General features: G+C 39.6%; 1 pseudogene; it reads left to right on the plus strand.

Moving 5' to 3' along the window:
• Positions 1-436: 436 nt before the first annotated feature.
• On the plus strand, positions 437-1,765 carry LOC116561231 (annotated as a pseudogene).
• The last annotated feature ends 16,524 nt before the right edge of the window (positions 1,766-18,289 follow it).

Raw genomic sequence — 18,289 nt, forward strand, 5'->3', positions numbered from 1 at the left:
CGTCTGTGTGTTGTATATTACCTCGTATACTGTCCACACTGGGAGCATCCTGTGTCTGAATTCCTACTTCAGAGTGCCCCTCTCTCAAATGTGTCCTGTGGACAAAGGGAATCAGTGACTCTCCTTCCTTTCCGACACCTTAATGTGGATGTGAAGGTCCCTAGTTGGCTCAGGATCTGCTTTTATCTTCAGCCCCAGCCTCCTACAAGGGACTCTCCTAGGAAAACTCACTGCATATCAAACATCCCTCTAGGCTTCATTCTGGAGTAAACACTGCTGGGGTCAACAGCTGCTTATTGAGGATAGGGGGTGGGGCCCATATGCTTCATATTAAGTCTTTAATTTATTGCTCTGATACCTGGTCCAGGGGCCCTTCCGGCTCTTGCTTTGATCTGAACTTGATGTTTCTCTGTAGCTTCCTTAGAAAACTGCTATGATGGGTCATCGGCAACGCCTGAGTCCTGTCCTCTCGCTCTCCTCCCTGGACAGCATGAACTTTACCACTCGCTCCACCTTCTCCATCAACTACTGGCCCCAGAGCTCTGTCCAGCTGGTCGGCAGCATGACCAGTGGTCGGCAGCATGGCCAGCATCTATGCAGACACCAGGGGCTCTGGTTCACGCATCTCTGTGACGCGCTCCGCTAGCTTCCGGAGCAGCATGGGGGTCAGGGGCCTGGCTGTGGGGATGGCCGGGGGTCTGGCAGGAATGGGAGGCATCCAGAACAAGAAGGAGACCTTGCAAATCCTGAACGACTGCCTGGCCTCCTACCTGGACAGAGTGAGGAGCCTGGAGACTGAGAATCAGAAGCTGGAGAGCAAAATCCGGGAGCACCTGGAGAACAAGGGACCCCAGGTCAGAGACTGGGGCCATTACTTCAAGACCATCGAGGACCTGAGGGCTCAGATCTTTGCAAATACTGTGGACAACGCCCGCATCATTCTATAGATTGGCAATGCTGGTCTTGCTGCTGATGACTTTAGAGTCAAGTATGAGACAGAGCTGGCCATGGGCCAGCCTGTGGAGAGCAACATCCATGGGTTCCGAAAGGTCATTAATGATACCAATGTCACTCGGCTGCAGCTGGAGACAGAGATGGAGGTTCTCAAGGAGGAGCTGCTCTTCATGAAGAAGAGCCACAAAGATGAAGTAAAAGGCCTACAAGCCCGGATTGCCAGCTCTGGGTTGACCCCAAATCTCAGAACTTTGCCAAGATCATGGCAGACATTTGGGCCCAATATGACGAGCTGGCTCAAAAGAATTGAGAGGAGCTAGACATGTACTGGTCTCAGCAGATTGAGGAGAGCACCACAGTGGTCACCACACAGTCCGCCGAGGTTGGAGTTGCTGAGATGACACTCATGGAGCTGAGACATACAGTCCAGTCCTTGAAGATCGACCTGGACTCCATGAGAAATATGAAGACCAGCTTGGAGAACAGCCTGAGGGAGGTGGAGGCCCACTGCGCCCTGCAGGTGGAGCAGCTCAACGGGATCCTGCTGCACCCAGAGTCAGAGCTGACACAGACCCAGGCAGAGGGACAGCGCCAGGCCCAGGAGTATGAGACCCTGCTGAATATCAAGGTCAAGCTGAAGGCTGAGATCACCACCTACCACCGCCTGCAGGAACATGTTGAGGACTTCAATCTTGGCGATGCCCTGGACAGCAACAACTCCATATAAACCATCCAAAAGACCACCACCTGCTGGATAGTGGACAGCAAAGTGCTGTCTGAGACCAATGGCACCAAAGTTCTGAGACATTAAGCCAGCAGACGCAGGCTACCCTTTGGGGAGCAGGAGGCCAATAAAAAGTTCAGAGGTCAAAATTTAAAAAAAGAAAAAGAAAAAAGAAAACTGCTGTGATGATGTGGCACATGCTCCTGCTACAGCCTTTATTTTGCAGTTGTCCTTCTTCTGACTTCTCCAGCAAGGTGATTCTATCTGCCCTTTACCTTCCAAGAATCACTCAAAATTTCTGGTCTGAGTTCATCTTTTAAAATCAGAGTATATTATGGAATTGTCTACTAAAGTATTTGCTATCATTTCAATGCATTTCAATGGAATTTCTGTAATTCCAACAGGCAGAAAAGGAGAGCTAGAGCATGTTTTGTTTCATAACTTTCATGAATTGATTACATTGTACGTTACAGCAAGTGTTCTCTGTTTATGTGAGTGACCCCCACAAGGAAGTGATTCCCAGATGGCAGCATGAACATTTTAGTTGTTCCCCACTGCCTGACACAGTTGCCTGTAAGTAGAGAGACTGCATAAACAAGGACACAAACATCGAAAAACACAATGGCCCATGGCAGAGAGAATTCTGAGTTTTCTGTTAATGGAAAACACCAACAGCAACTGTTGAAGGAGGAGGGAGGAGAGAGTGTTTGGAGAAAATGATGGAAACAGAGGATGAAAAACTTCTCGTGTGACATTGAGGTTGTTCTTGACTCTTTGCTGAGCTCCAGTTCTCCCATTTGGATGAAAGAACAAAAACTACAAGATTGCCAAGATTCTTTCTCTTTTACTCACTATGTGCTTCTACGAACTTGATACTGGAAATCAACAGATGTTACCAGACCATTGATCTCACAGTGACTCCAGATAGAAGTCATATGGTTTGTGCTCATCCTAAAATGAGGAGAGCCAGGCTTTGGAAAAATTGTTAAAAATTGATTATTTTTAAAATTTGTGTTGTTTTCTGTAATTTTTGAGCAGATCTTCTTTCCCTTCAGGCAGCTCTCCACTATAATCTTTGCTTTTCTTTCTTTCAACCACCACGTCTTAATGATTATGCTGTAGCTAATTCTACAAATCTCTGATAAGGCATTAATTGATAAAGCAGGTGTTAGCTGATAAGGATTGAGGGCAGATACTTCATACAGGTATCCACAATTTTTTGAGGCAATATTTACCTTTCATTTTGTAAGACATTTTTTCGTTATAAGGAGAAAAATTAACGTACAAATCACATGGTTGAACAAGTTTGCCATCTAATAAAAGCCTAATTTTTTTAGATTACTGGAACCTCCTACAATGGCCTTGATTCTTCAGCATGGCTACCTAAGTTAAAAACATAATTAACTGTATACTGCAGACTCCTAAAACACTTAAAAAGATAAAATCATACTAGTAAAATGATATATAGTGACAATGATGTCGGAGGACAGGCACAATGCTCAAAGCTTTCTCTAATTACAGTCCGTGCATGGACAGACAGCCACCTCTCTGTCACCTGCAATCAGGTTTCACTGTATAGAAAACTACAAGTTTTAAAAATAGTCATATGTACCTACAATGTAGTTTTTTTTTCAGTTGACGCTAAAATGACTCATTCCCTATTATGTACGTGCACAGAGATGTCAAAATATTCCCACATACTTTTGCTGGAGTGCCTGCATTTTAAATTGGAGCTGGAAAGTTCTAGGCTAAAGACTAGCCAACCTAAAATGTTATTTAAAGACACATATTAAGTAGTTTATGTGTTATGTACCATTAAACTTTGCTCTGTATAAAGCAAGTTCAAACAGACATAATCCTTAATTTCTAGCAATATACAATATAAGAGACATCTTGTTGATTCCGAACCAAATGATTAAAAATAACGAAAACAAGTTTATCAGTTGAGTAAATGAATAATAATATTTAGCACTTATCCATGTGGTGAGAATAGTTATTCATCAATATTGGCGTTTCTCAAAATGAGGTTGCTAATTTCAAGGGAAGTTTCTAAAAAATTCTTAATCGTGGGCTTTCAATTTACTGACAGTTTAAAAAACAAACTATGCGTGTAGAATGACTAAAATTTACAGAATGAGGCTCCCAAGTATTGTAGAGAATGTGGAGTAACTGAAATTCTCATATACTGCTAGTGGGAGTTAAAATGCTACGATCACTTTAGTGACTTAGTTATAAGGAGAACTTACGGCAATATCTATTATACTAAAACTTAACATATGTGTAGTCAATGCAATCCACTCTACTCTCAGGTATTTACACATTTCTTCCAGAAGTACAAACATTTGTGACTCAAAATACACTTAAAAGTAATTTATAACAGCATTACTCATAATAGCCCCAAATTGGAAACAGCCCAAATGCCCATCAGTAGCAAAATACATTGTAAAACAGTCATATAATTGAATACTCCAGAGCAATGAAAAAGAATGAACAACCTCTAGATGCTACAATGTGGATGCATCTCTCAATAAATCAAATATACAAGACAGACAAGAGTACATAGCATATGATTCATTTACATAAAGCTACAAAGCAAGCAAAACTAAGTGTAATCAGAGTACTGGTTACCTCTTCAAGGGGTCTGTTGACAGGAAGAGGGTACAAGAAAGACTTCTGGGGTATTTGTATTATTCTATATCTTGAACTGGTGCTGTAATTACCTTCAGGAAGAAAGACCCACTGCCCAAGTAGTAGCTGCATGGACATTGTTCATCCACTCTGTTCCCTTTCAAGTCTATGCCATTGCAGGGTATACAGATGGTGTTCCCCTGTTACGTTCATGCCATTGCAGTATATACAGGTGGTGCTTCATCCATATCCCTATGGATACTCCTTATGATTCCTGTGCCCATCCCCAGCTTTTGTATGTTGTACTTCTAACAGCTCACAGCTGTGATCTTCAGGAGACTGTCCTTGGTTTACTGCAGCCTCTTTGGCCATACTCAGAGCAGGAAGTGCCAAGGAGTTATGGCCAGCACAAGACTGTGGACAATGACTCCCTTTCCCCAAGGCAGGTCAAATTCAGAAATGTCATTTCCTTTGCACAGCTCCCTGCAGGATCAGGCTGAGAAAGGGAGTTGACCTGAAATCAGTCCTTGCTTAGCTATTTCTGCTTCCTTGTTCTGCTTCCCTTAAGCCCCTACTGATTTGTCCTGGGAGTACTTCCTTAGCATGTCTCCTGCTCAAATGTTCTTATGTCCAAGTCAGCCTCTGAGAATCAGACTGAAAACAGCTATATTGGAAACCTAGTTATCACAAGGGAGTAGCTTTCTTTCCTCAGTACCCTTCAAAATACTTCAATCTAGTTTCATTATTGCTCAGTCCCTCTTAGGAATTAGACCTTCGAAGCCTTCCGTTAATTAAATGAATACACAATCTGGGAGGCATGATTCATGAATCGTTTATCAATTATTTGCACTTTAGGGAAATGCAATGGCAAGATTAGCAATGCTGTCATCCAACAAGACCCTCAGCCACCAGAAGACTCAACATTGGCTGATGTGTGTGGGGTAAGGAGCAGTGTTCAGAAAAGTCCAAAGTATAAGCCTTGCCAGGAAAGAGAAGCTAAGTGGGGCATGGGAGAGAGATTCCTAAGGTATGCAGTGGGCATTATCAGATTTTGATTACTTGGGTAGGAAGAAAATAAAGAATACTCAAAGCAGAAACAGCTTTGAGCAGAAGACAATCTAATTTCATAAATTTTATCTAGGACTACCCATGAATTAATATTTAGTAATTCTATGTATAAACAATGGAATGAATGTCTGTTATGATTCAGTAAGTTAAAGGGGCTTACAATATTTCTAAGTGGTTGAGAATGGGTAAATTACTACCTGTCCCAGAAGACTGAGATGGCTCCGTGAATTGAGTGGGATTCCAAGGGCTTGCTTGGTAAGAGTTAGCACAATTGTTTTTTTCTTCTTTTTTTTGAGATGGAGTCTCACTCTGTCTCCCCATCTGAAGTGCTGTGGTGCTATCGCAGCTCACTGCAACCTCTGCCTCCCAGGTTCAAGCGATTCTCCTGCCTCAGCCTCCTGAGTAGCTGGGATTACAGGCATGCACCAAGATACCCAGCTAATTTTTGTATTTTTAGTAGAAATGGGGTTTCACCATTTTGGCCAGGCTGGTCTCAAATTCCTGACCTCAGATAATCCACCTGCCTCAGCCTTCCAAGTGGTGGGATTACAGGCATGAGCAACTGTGCCTGACCAGAGTTAGCACAATTATTCAGTGGCAAAGCACATGCATACTTACTTAAATTAAAACAACTGATGAAATTTTTCTTCCCCAAATCAATTTTAAGATTTAACAGTATGCAGTATGAACAACTCATAGCATAAGTTTTAGAATTAATTACAGAGTGACTCAATAAACATAAAATTATGTAACATTTCAGATGAAAATTTCAAAAATAATATATTTTAAATCTACACTTCACAATTTCAATTTACTTACAGTAGCTAAAATAATCTTAAATTGCCATTTTTTAAACACACAAAAAAATGTTAAATATTATATGACTGACTTAATTGGATTGAATGGTAATCAAAATTACCAAAAGAAACTGTAACATGAAGGATGTGAACAGATAATTTTTTCAAAAGAAGACATTTATGCAGTCAACAGACATGAGAAAAAGCTCATCATCACTGGTCAACAGAGAAACGCAAATCAAAACCACATTGAGATATCATCTCATGCCAGTCAGAATGGCAATCACTAAAAATTCAGGAATCAATAGATGCTGAAGAGGATGTGGAGAAATAGGAATGCTTTAGTATTGTTGGTGGGAGTGTAAATTAGTTCAACCATTGTGGAAGACAGTGTGGTGATTCCTCCAGGAACTAGAACTAGAAATACCATTTGTCCCAGCAATCCCATTACTGGGTATATACCCAAAGGATTATAAATCATTCTACTGTAAAGACACATGCACACATATGTTTACTGCAGCACTATTCACAATAGCAAAGACTTGGAAACAACTCAAATGCCCATCAATGATAGACTGGATGAAAATAAATGTGGCACATATATACCATGAAATACTGTGCAGCCATAAAAAAGGATGAGTTCATGTCCTTTGCAGGGATGTGGATGAAGCTGGAAACCATCATTCTCAGCAAACTAACGCAGGAACAGAAAACGAAATACCACACGTTCTCACTCATAAGTGGGAGTTGAACAATGAGAACATATGGACACAGGGAGGGGAACATCACATACCAGGGCCTGTCGGGGGCTATGGGGCTAGGGGAGGGATAGCATTAGGAGAAATGCCTAATGTAGATGACGGGTTGATGGGTGCAGCAAACCACCATGGCACATGTATACCTATGTAACAAACCTGCACATTCTGCACATGTACCCCAGAACTTAAAGTATACTAATAAAAAAAAGAAACTGTAACACAAAATGAAATGAATGAAACCAAAAAAAGTGTATAATATTAAAATATACATAGACAAAACACTAGACCAAAGCACACCAACATTTCAATGGTGCTTATCTCTGTGTGCTAGAATTGAAGATATTTTATTTACTTCTTAATAAACAAGAAAAGTGTTATTTATGGAAAAGGTAGTGTGTAAGGTCCTCCCTCTAATTTAAATTTCCCTCAAAAAGGGCGTAGTAGATAAATGTTACTTTAGCATGGGCAAGTTTCGAAAATATATTAATGTAAAGGCTTGTGTGAATCGAGGTGTAGACATTTACTTTGATCTTATTGAATTACCACATATTGCCTAGAAAACATTCTAAAACAGAAAGCCTCTCGGAGTCTAATGGAAGTTTTTGTTGGTAGCTGATGAGATACAACAATCAGACATTTTAGTAACATCTATTTCCTTGACTGACAAAAATCAAAAGGGAAAGCATAATTATGTTTAAACACACACACACGGCCTTTACCTGGGGGAAATAATTACATTTGTGTCGGTGTCCCTTAAGTAATTGTTCAATGGTCCCCTTCAAGTTATAAATGTATATAAATTTGAAAGCAAAGTAAAGAGGAAAGAAATATGAAAACATCTCACAGGAAAGGTACAGCTGATGAAAAAAGGAATCTCATCAAGGGAGTTTTCAAATATCAAGTTTCTATCACATTGAAAGGTATTAGTTGTGACTCAGAAGGATGATTTATTTCATATTTGGCATTTCCTGTGAGTCACACCTTTCATCTGAGCTTCTTAAAATATTTTATAAACACGAACCTCAAAAACATCTGTATTATTCTCTTTGTTTTATAAATGGACTAATAAGTCATCAAAGAGTTTATGAAGTTGACAGAGGTCACCTAGGATGAGATTGATTTTTGTATCAGCACCTTTCCCCATGACAGCCCTCAATTAGAATTTGAGAACTCCACAGCTCCTGTCCTAGCACATTTTGCAACATGAAACCCACATCTTTTACTTTTTAATTTTTTTTTTTTTTTTAGACGGAGCGTTGCTCTGTCGCCCAGGCTGGAGTGCAGAGGTGCAATCTCGACTCACTGCAACCACAGCTTCCCGGGTGCAAGAGATTCTCCTGCCTCAGTCTCCCGAGTATCTGGGACACGCCCAGCTAATTTTTTGTATTTTTAGTAAAGACGAGTTTTTACCGTGTTAGCCAGGATGGTCTCGATTTCCTGACCTTGTGATTCGCCCGCCTTGACCTCCCAAAGTGCTGGAATTACAGGCATGAGCCACCGCGCCCAGATGCAGACATGCCTAGGGGAAAAAATCTCTTTATCCACATACATACAGATACATATCATCTATCTACTTATATAGATTTGAAGATAACCTAGAAAGAGTTCATAACCAGTAAAATGGCAATAAAATGATAACTAGCCGAGCTCGGCTCCTGATCATGGAGTTTGTTTCTGCCTAGGCAGCCAAAAATAAAATGGGGAAGTCTGTAGGAAATAAACAAATGCTTGGAATTTTTTTCCTAACCTTTTGTCAGTGCGATGATTCTGACGTCTCTTAACTCTTAAGCAGAGATCAGAGGTTTCTGAATTTTCTTTGTTCGTGGCTCTCTAAGGTCTCAGCACATTTTTCACTGTGACCTCAGGCCAAAAGGAGTCCATAGCAGTTCCAAGCATAAAGTTAACAGTTGGCTTCCAACTTAGAAAGAGTCATTGGCGTGATGTCCGACAGATGGCGCTGTGCTTACCCTCGAAAATTTAAATTATTCCGCCGTGGTCCTGGACTTCACAGCTGTAGGCGGTCGGGGGAAAGTAAGTGGAGGTGGGGGTGGTAGGGCGGTGTGTGTATGGGGTGTGGGTCTTTGGGAGTGGTGGGCGATGAGGGGGTAGGATGGGGGTTAGGGTGAGGGGTGGGGTGGGGGGCGGTGTGTTTGTGTGTGTGTGTGTGGTGGCGGGTCGAGGGACCTGGTGTGCATGTGTGTGCGCGCATTTGTGTGGGGTGTGTGTGGGGGGAGGGTAGCGGAGGGCGTGGGGTGGGGTCTGTGCCTGGCCACCTGAATTCAGTTTGTAAACCACAGCTGTAGATCATACATAAATTCGGTAGTCTTGGTCTTGGTAAAAAGAATTTGAAAACAGATGAAAGGGATTCCATGGAGGTGTCTCTCATTTGAGAAACACCAGAGAGTTCTCTGGCCCTAATTAAAAGGTCTATTGGTGTCTTTTAAATCTAATTACTATTGTGCTTGCCCCGGTAAAAAGGGAAAAAGGCTGTCTCTTCTACTTGTCACTTATAGGAAGCCTATGTCAAACTTCAGCTATCTCCTCTTCAGACAAAAGCCTCCAAAATCACAAACCCACTATGTTGTTTCGTTTGACTTAATCTTTTCCTGTTTCATTGTCTATGAATCCTTCCCCAATCCACATAAAGATAACAATATGAATAAAATTAATTTCTGCTTGCATCTGAATCACACCAAAAGAAATACACAGATTTTTGTACATACAGTAGCTTTGTTTGGGACAGTCAGACTTGTAAGCATAAATGAAATTTGTTTTCTGGAACCTTGAAGAGATACCCAGAAGAAATAGGCAGTCCTCTGACCAACCAGTACTAAACTTTGATAACAAATCTGTGTGCTTGACAATTGAATGAGAGCAGCTGAGTGTATTAGGATGCCCTGGACAGAGGAAATAGTGTTTTTACATGAATCTACCGGTGAGAAATTATAAGAGGAGAATCCTTATTTTTGTTGGTTTGAAGTTACAAGAGTAGAATCCATGTTCTTGTGTGTTTGTCTTTGAGAAAGGGGTTCACCCTGTCACCCAGCCTGGAGTGCAGTGGTGTAATCACAGCTCACTGCAGCCTTGACCTCCCAGGCTCAAGCAATCCCCCAAGCAATCCTCATGTGTCAGCCACCTGAGGAGCTGGGACTACACGTGGGCACCACCGTGCCTGGCTAAATTTTTAATATTTTGTAGAGACAGGGTCTTGCTATTGACCAGGATGGTTTCAAATTCCTGACCCCAAGCAATCCTCTATCCTAGCCTCCCAAAGTGCTGGGATTATAGGCATGAGCCATCACACCCAGCAAGAGCAGAATCATTTGAATTGCAGGTGTTGATTTGCTGTGGAACGGTTTCTCCTATAGACAACTCCATGAGGCATATATTTGGGAGAAGAACAGCAGAAATGTATCATTTATTTATTTCCAATGATTAGTCTCCTAGGCCATACCAGGAATGTCAGAGAGTTTCTGATGACAGTAAAATATTTTGCTCAGAGATTAGTGCTTTTTTCCAGAACTATGAGTGGAGCGTCTTCCAAGGGCCAGGCACTGTCCAGGTTAAGGGGAAGAGCAGGGGCCATGGGAGGCGATGAAGTAGGATGACTCTTGCTGCCACTGAACTTAGCCTAGTGGCTAAGAACAACAGGAGATTTTCACATCTCAGAGAAAACAAAGATATCAAGGCCACTTTCCTCTCTTACCTTAATTTATTCTTTTTAAATGAGAGGGTTGGACTACATGATCTCTAAATCCTCATGCTCTGATTCTGGCACCATACAAAGTTTGCTTCAAAGTCAGTGAGAGTTGCAGCAACATAAATAGACCTCAGGGTATAAACACTATGTAATCCAAAGGGAAAATAAAGATGACAGACTACGTGTTTTAAAATAAACTCACTGTGGTTTTTAATTCTCATTTCCAACCTTGAATTTTATGAGTATTGATTTCCTAAGAAAGCCTACAACTGCTACCTTCCTTAAGTACCTTTCTATTCATTTTAAATAAGGCCATTAAAAATTTTCAGGCCTAGTATATATAACTTTCAGTTTAAATGTTCTCTTACCCTCACTTAAAGGGACCTTTTTATGTAACTAAAATGAAAGGCTTAATCTTGGACACACACAAAATTAAGCTAGACATCTACTGAGCTTTTATAAGACTACATTGCTTTGCCTTAAAGAAAAAAAAGAAAATTTCCCTGTGTTGTACTTCACTGATATGTCATTGACAACACAATGGGATGGGCAAACTGAGGGACAGAGACATGACATTTGTAATTTGCTTAAGGTCATACAGTTATTTTATATATCTGTATCATATTCATCTTATTTATCTCCCATTGTGGTACTATGGGGTAATTTTCCTACTCTACAGACAAGGAAATTGAGTTTCAGAAGTAGTATGTTCTTAAAAGAATAATGGATTTGAAACTAGGTCCACCTCTTTAAAAACTTCTTGCAGTTTTCCCCATACCAAGTGAGATTCTAGCACATAATCTCTACTTTCCAAATTATATGAAAAGGATATCTTCATTTTTTCTCAAAGAATAAGAGGCAGTTGCCGAAGAGGGAGTAAGGTAACAAGTAATGTTAAAGAATTACCATTCTATTGCCCCGCAGTGTTTCCAGACTTATCTTTCCCTAACCCTTTCTAGACCTTATATGTATCCAAATTAAACTACCACAATTTGTAGACCGCACCCCAACCAGCCTCAGTTTCTTAGTTTAGTCACTTCTGTCCTAGAATTCTTTTCATCTTATTTCTGTTTGCTAAAAACCTATTCATCCTGGAAAGTCTACTTCATGAACCATTCCCCTTGCGTGGATACTCCTTATTTCCCCAAATTAGGTAAAACATTGCCCACTTCATATTCTCAAGTTCTTTGCTGGTCCTTGACCAACAAAGGTTCCATGCAACACGTAGGAAGCTTGTGCTGAAACATGCATGCTTCATAGCCTTGTTCTTCTAAGTGTCGGTTGTGGGACCTAAGAAAACTTACTCAAACTGTGAGCCTCAGTTTCCTTAATTACAGAGGGAAGAAAATAATTCCTACTGAGATAACATCTACCCTGCAGAGATGTTAATATGATTATGATACCTCCATCAGTGATAATGTGAAAAGAAAATGAATGTATTATTTCTCACTGTTAAAGATAAAGTTATAGATAACGTCCATAGTTGGTGTATTCATTCTTAGGTAATGTTTTGGCATTAAACATACCAGCTAGTCCAATAATACCCAAGCTTGAGTTCACTAAAGAAACAGAATATCTGAACTCTTATTCAGTGTCAAGCTTTCCCCATTCCCAGAATGGAGGCCCAAGGTGGAGTGGGGATGTGCCTGGTTTCTTAAGAATTTTGTAACTCTGCCTCCTCCTGCACCATAGCAGCCACAGCTCTGGCTTCTCCAAAGTCAGACTAAGGAAAGAAGGACCAGAGTAAGGAGCTGGGTTATGCAAAGGAGCTGATGAAATGTGGCTTTGGTGCTCTCTGGACTGCAGATCATTGCTAACTCTTGGTTGGACACTTTTGTTGCTCCTTCAGAGCGGCTCGCTAAAGATCTGCAATGCAGTTTCTTTGACCTTGGCAATGCCTTCTGGGCACCCGGTAACACACTATTTTTTCATGTATATAACCCACTGAGGTAGTTGTTTAAGAGTTTCTGTTTTCAGATAACCCCAAGTCAACTCACTTTTGCAGGGTTAGGAGAGGAGAGGGTCTCTTTTTATTTTTAACTTTTTTTTCTGGGAACCAATTTGAATGAAAGTGCAGCCTACTTCCAGTGTCGCAGTGGATTCCTTTTATATCTCTTGGCTTTAGACTTTTCAGACTTAAGTAAACACTACTGTCCATTTCCGTTAATTTCCAGGATACAGATATCAAAATCTCCTCAGAGTCCTCATGAAGCCCCACTCATTGGCTTGAAGAATCCTGCTAGTTCCATGAGGAGGGGGAGAGAAGACCATTTAAACTTCACACAAAAACCTTTGTTCTCCAAGTTTCCCCTCTCACACTAGCTGGGGTACATGACCATGCTGACAGAGCCATCTTGTTATCCCTTAGCAAATTATGCACAGGCAGTCTAGCACCCCACTTTAGCTTATGAGGCATTGGGTAGGAGGAGGGAATTATTCCTTGGAATCTATTATATTGTTCCTTATCTTTGTGCCTCATTTGAAAAACCTGCTGCACAGATAATGGACCTAAGGTGCAGCTGAACCATGAATGTGAACGTCATCAGGAACCAAGGATGCTTTTCTTTGTCTTTGCCTCTTTGGGGCCAAATACTACCTTAACTCTGCTCACAATCCATTCTGTTTCTCTGTGCACATATAAAAAATGGCCACCCCAAGTTTCTAGCATTATATTTTGGAATATATCTGGTTTGCTCCCACAAATCAGCAGAAACTGACTAGCTGGAATCCTGATTCATAATTTCTAAAGATGGTATTGTTTAAATGCAGTGAAAAAAAATCATAGATATGAAACGAATCCTGAAAGTGCGTAGAACAGGTAAGTGAGTCATAAGTGAGTTTACAGAAAGGCCCCTGCCCTGCTTCCAACCCAGGTGGGGAGAAGGGTGGGTTGGACAGTAAGCTGCATGATAAAAATGCTCAAATACCTCTTATGTATGGAGAGAAACAACTTTTCTTCACTCTTGGCCTGGAATTCTAATTGGAGGCAGCCTCAAAGAGTACTCCATATCCGACTAGGGTGGGCACCATATAGTGGAGATGGCATAGGGTTTATTTAAACACGGAAGACTTATCACAGTGCTTGTGTTCCAGTAACCCTTATTTTACTTAATAATGGCTCCAACATGCAAGAGTAGTGATGCTGGCTATTTGGATATGCCAAAGAGGAGCCATAAAGTGCATCCTTTAAGTGAAAAGGTAGAAGTTCTTGACTTAAAAAAACAAAGGCAAAAATTATATGCTAAAGTTGCTAAGATCTGCATTAAAAAGGAATCTTCCATCCATGAAAGTGGGAAGGAAAAGGAAATTTGTGCTCATTTTGCTGTCTCACTTCAAATTGTGAAAGTTATTAAAGTTATTACTGCATTGTGTGATAAGTGCATAGTTAAGTTGGAAAAGACATGAAATTTGTGTGCAGAAGACATGAACAGAAATGTGTTCTGATTGACAGCCATCAGGTTCTTTTCTATTCACAATTTTAGGCATCTACTAGGAGTCTTGGAATACATCCCCTGAGGACAAGGGGGAACTACTATATTAGGAAGAAAACCTTTAAAGTAGCCAGAGTTGAAGGGTAGGGAGTGGAATTCATATCATTTACATCTTATATCATTACATCTTGAGACATTCCTAGAGAGTAGTTATACCACTTCAGAACCTTGCATGAAACAATGGTGCCTTCATTTAGAAAGCATCTCTTTTAAACCTCCACAATACTCAAATTGGAATTAGAGGTCACACTATTCTAACTAATCTAAAGTCAAAAAGTCTCTTTTAGCATCTGGAACAATTTACACAAAAGTAACCTGTCACTAAACCATATGAGTATTCACAGATTTTTTTTTTTTAATTTAAAATTGAATAATGTTATTTCTTATGGGTAATTAAACTTTTTGCACTTTTAGAGTCTTTGATTTAATATTTTGTTTTTCTAAATGTTTTATTGGTTTATAATTGAATGATAGTGTTTGGCATTTATATTTTTATAAATTATGATTTATATTATGTAATATAGTCATAACTTTTGTATTTAAAATTCATTAAGCAGTTAGTTTCATTAACCATTTTATTTAAAGACTTCTGAATGCACTTTAAAAATTTTTTTAAATCAATGCTGGTTCACAATTTTGCATGAAATAATTGCCAAAATAATTGATATTATAATTGTACTGCCTTATTGGAATTATAATTCAGAAGAATCACCCTGTGCTTCTCAGTTTGAGAGAAAATATGATTAATTACATCAGCACATTAAAAGGGAAAATCCCAAAGTTGAAAACACACAAAATGTTGATTCTTTAAGGGTATATAGCTTTGTTTCAACTTACTATTTTCTATTAATTAAGGAATTAATATTTTCAAATTAAAATTTTCAACTTACTATTTTCTATTATTTATTATAATTCTGAAAAAGAAATTGTTAATTTGTAGAAAGCTGACAGAAATTCAAATAATTTTTGTTCAATAACATTTCAAATTAATTTTACACTATAGAGATAGAAATAGTTTTTTTCTGATAGAAAAGAGTAAAACCCAAGATTTTAAATTTTAGTGTAATGAACTTATTCCAGTATTTTTTCCAGTTATTATCATATTTCTGCTTGTCCTGTGCATTTTGCAATTAGCTTTACTATCCCTCTAGTTTCTTCAGTTATTAATTCAGTCTTTGACATTTGTTGATTTTATATTTGAGTCATGCTTTTAATTTTTTGAAATTTATGCTTTGATAAGCACCAAATACAAATGGATACAATGAGCAAGTTGAGTTTTAGAGAAATACAAAAATCTCATTTCTGCACATTCACTTCATAATGAATCAATTAAATACCCACCTCATTTGTGTTGTAGGATCAGTCAAACGGCATAGAATCAACAGATTGTCATCTTTTCGTACTATTCCTTGGGTTTCTGCCCCAACAGTGTCTAAACACTGGACACAGTCTCACTACCTGATCCCCGAGAAAAGTACTGTAGCCCATCCCTGACACCTCTATCCATGGTTTTGCCTTTTGCAATTTCAGTTACCTATGGTAAATGGTGATTCAAAACTATTAAATGGAAATCTCCAGAAATAATTAACAAGTTTTAAATTGTGTGCCATTCTGAGGAGCATGAGGAAATCTCAAGATGTCTCTCTCTGTCCTGCCCACCATGTGAACCTTTCCTTTGTACAGAGTATCCACTCTGTACGCTGCCTGCCAATTAGTCACTGATGTTGTCCGCTCCAGACATCCAACCATCAACATTGCCATGGCTCCATGATGCAAGATCACCCAAAAGCAGATGATCCAATTGTAGCCTAACTCTATGTCAGAGTGCCTACATCATTTATCTCATTTCATCTCATCACATAGGCATTTATCATCTCACGTCATCACAAGAAAGGTGAGTACAGTAAGATATTTGTGAGAGAGATCCCATTCACATAAATTTTATTGCAGTATATTGGCATAATTGTTCTATTTTATTATTAGTTATCATTGTTAACTTCTTACTTGCCTAATTTGTAAACCAAGCTTTAACATAGGTGTCTAAGTACAGGAAAAATCATAGCATATATGGGGGTCAGTACTATCTGGGATTTCAGGCATCCTCAAGACCTCTTGTATTATATCTCCCATGAATAAGGGGGGACAATGCTGTGCACAGATCTTTTTCAATGTATGCTGATCACTGATGATCATTTTAGGAAAGCAGTTGGACATTTAAAAAATAATGGTAAAACTACAAATGTAAGAAAGCCCCCAAAATTCTTTTGTCCCTTGTCTTTTATCTAGAGTCCCTAGCTTCCTTCTAATCCAGTGAAAGGAAGTTCTGTTAGATTGTTTACTTTTAAATGAACCTTGAAGTTCACAAAAGATTGTCCCTTCATCTCCCTGAGAACTATCTTAAACATAGGATGTGTGGTCTTCTCTCTACAGGAAGTTCTTTTTCTGTAAGAGTAATCTCAGTTGAACAGAGAGTGTCTCATCTGAGAATACCCAGCCTATACCATAACTGATTCTCCAGAGACCCTGCATATAAAGGTTGTTGCTGCTATCTGATAGGTGGTGGTTTTTCTCAAATAATAGTCAAAAGTTGAAGGTCAGAGTGGAGTGCTGTGGAGCGCCTAGTCTAGGACAGCAGCCTATTTTTCTTTGGTGTTGGAAAATCAGTTCTGCATCACATTCCTGAGGCAAGCAAGTGTAAGGCTTGGTCTTTGTCTTCTAAGTGGACTGAGAAAAATACTAGGAAAACAAACGTAAACTAATATGAAAAAATGTTATCCTGCCATAGTTAATCAGAAATAAAGCCCTGACATTCACTCTGTAATTCAGTACAAAAGTAGACTAATTAAATGATAAGGAGCTAAAAATTAAGATTCCACCATCAGTCAACATTAGGTCTTTAGTTAATAAATGGAGCAAATTGGGTTTGTTTCTTTGTAAGTAAATATCTTTGAATCCAGCAAAAGTGACTGGTTGTTCAAACAGTCGAAAGCCACTTATATAGAACATGCATAGAATTGTTAACTCACAGTGACAAATTCCACGTATGTCCCTGTGAAGCTTGGGAAACACAAACAAGGAAAGCTCATTCACATTTTTAGGTTTTCATAAACAAGGTTGACAAAGAAAAAGATGGGCTGCTGATGTTTTTCCATTTCATCTTATGAACATTTCACTCTGGAAATTATCACCAGAGCTAAGGTGTTTAGGTTTGCCATAATAAGACTGTTTCGTGAAGAATGTGGCTCGACTGGTACTTAGTTACTCTTGACACTGCAAATGCATGCTGAGCAGGGGAGACGTACTCCACACAGGGTCCGAGACAATTCCAAATATGTACCTCCTGCAACACCACCTTCCAGTTCGCAAATGCCAAATGCAAAAGGAAATGTTCCAGATGTATTTAGGCTCCAATTCACCTCCTCAAACTCAACATCACTGAAGTGAATAATAGAAAACACAGAATAATCCTTCATCACTATTCAAACAGGATTCTGTCAATATTTAATGTTTCTACCAACCACATTTGGTAAGATATGTGCTTCCTACTTTATTTTCCATGATCCTTGAACTGTTCCTAATCTAAGCAGTTAAAATGGTAACCTCTTTGATCTGAGATTTATGGTCAAAGATACTTATGTAATCTTTCAACTATACCATACTTAGTAAAACAATATAATCTCCATGATCACGGGAAAGAGTACTACTGTGGTAAACAAAAGCGTAACGTTGTTATCTGACAAAAGCAGCGCACATCTGTTCTGAAGCATTAGGCATAGTTCTAGCTGATGCATTTTAAGAAATACAAAATAGGCCGGGCGCGGTGTCTCAAGCCTGTAATCCCAGCACTTTGGGATGCCGAGGCGGGTGGATCATGAGGTCAAGAGATCAAGACCATCCTGGTCAACATGGTGAAACCCCGTCTCTACTAAAACTACAAAAAATTAGCTGGGCATGGTGGCGCGTGCCTGTAGTCCCAGCTACTCAGGAGGCTGAGGCAGGAGAATTGCCTGAACCGAGGACACGGAGGTTGCGGTGAGCCGAGATCGGGCCATTGCACTCCAGCCTGGGTAGCAAGAGCGAAGCTCCGTCTCAAAAAAAAAAAAAAAAAAAAAGAAATACAAAATAAAGCCAGAAAATAGATACAGAGGAATCATAAACTGTAAAGGGGA

Source organism: Sapajus apella, unplaced genomic scaffold (genome assembly GCF_009761245.1).
Source record: "Sapajus apella isolate SASKATOON/1434 unplaced genomic scaffold, GSC_monkey_1.0 scaffold28, whole genome shotgun sequence".
Lineage (NCBI taxonomy): Eukaryota > Metazoa > Chordata > Mammalia > Primates > Cebidae > Sapajus > Sapajus apella.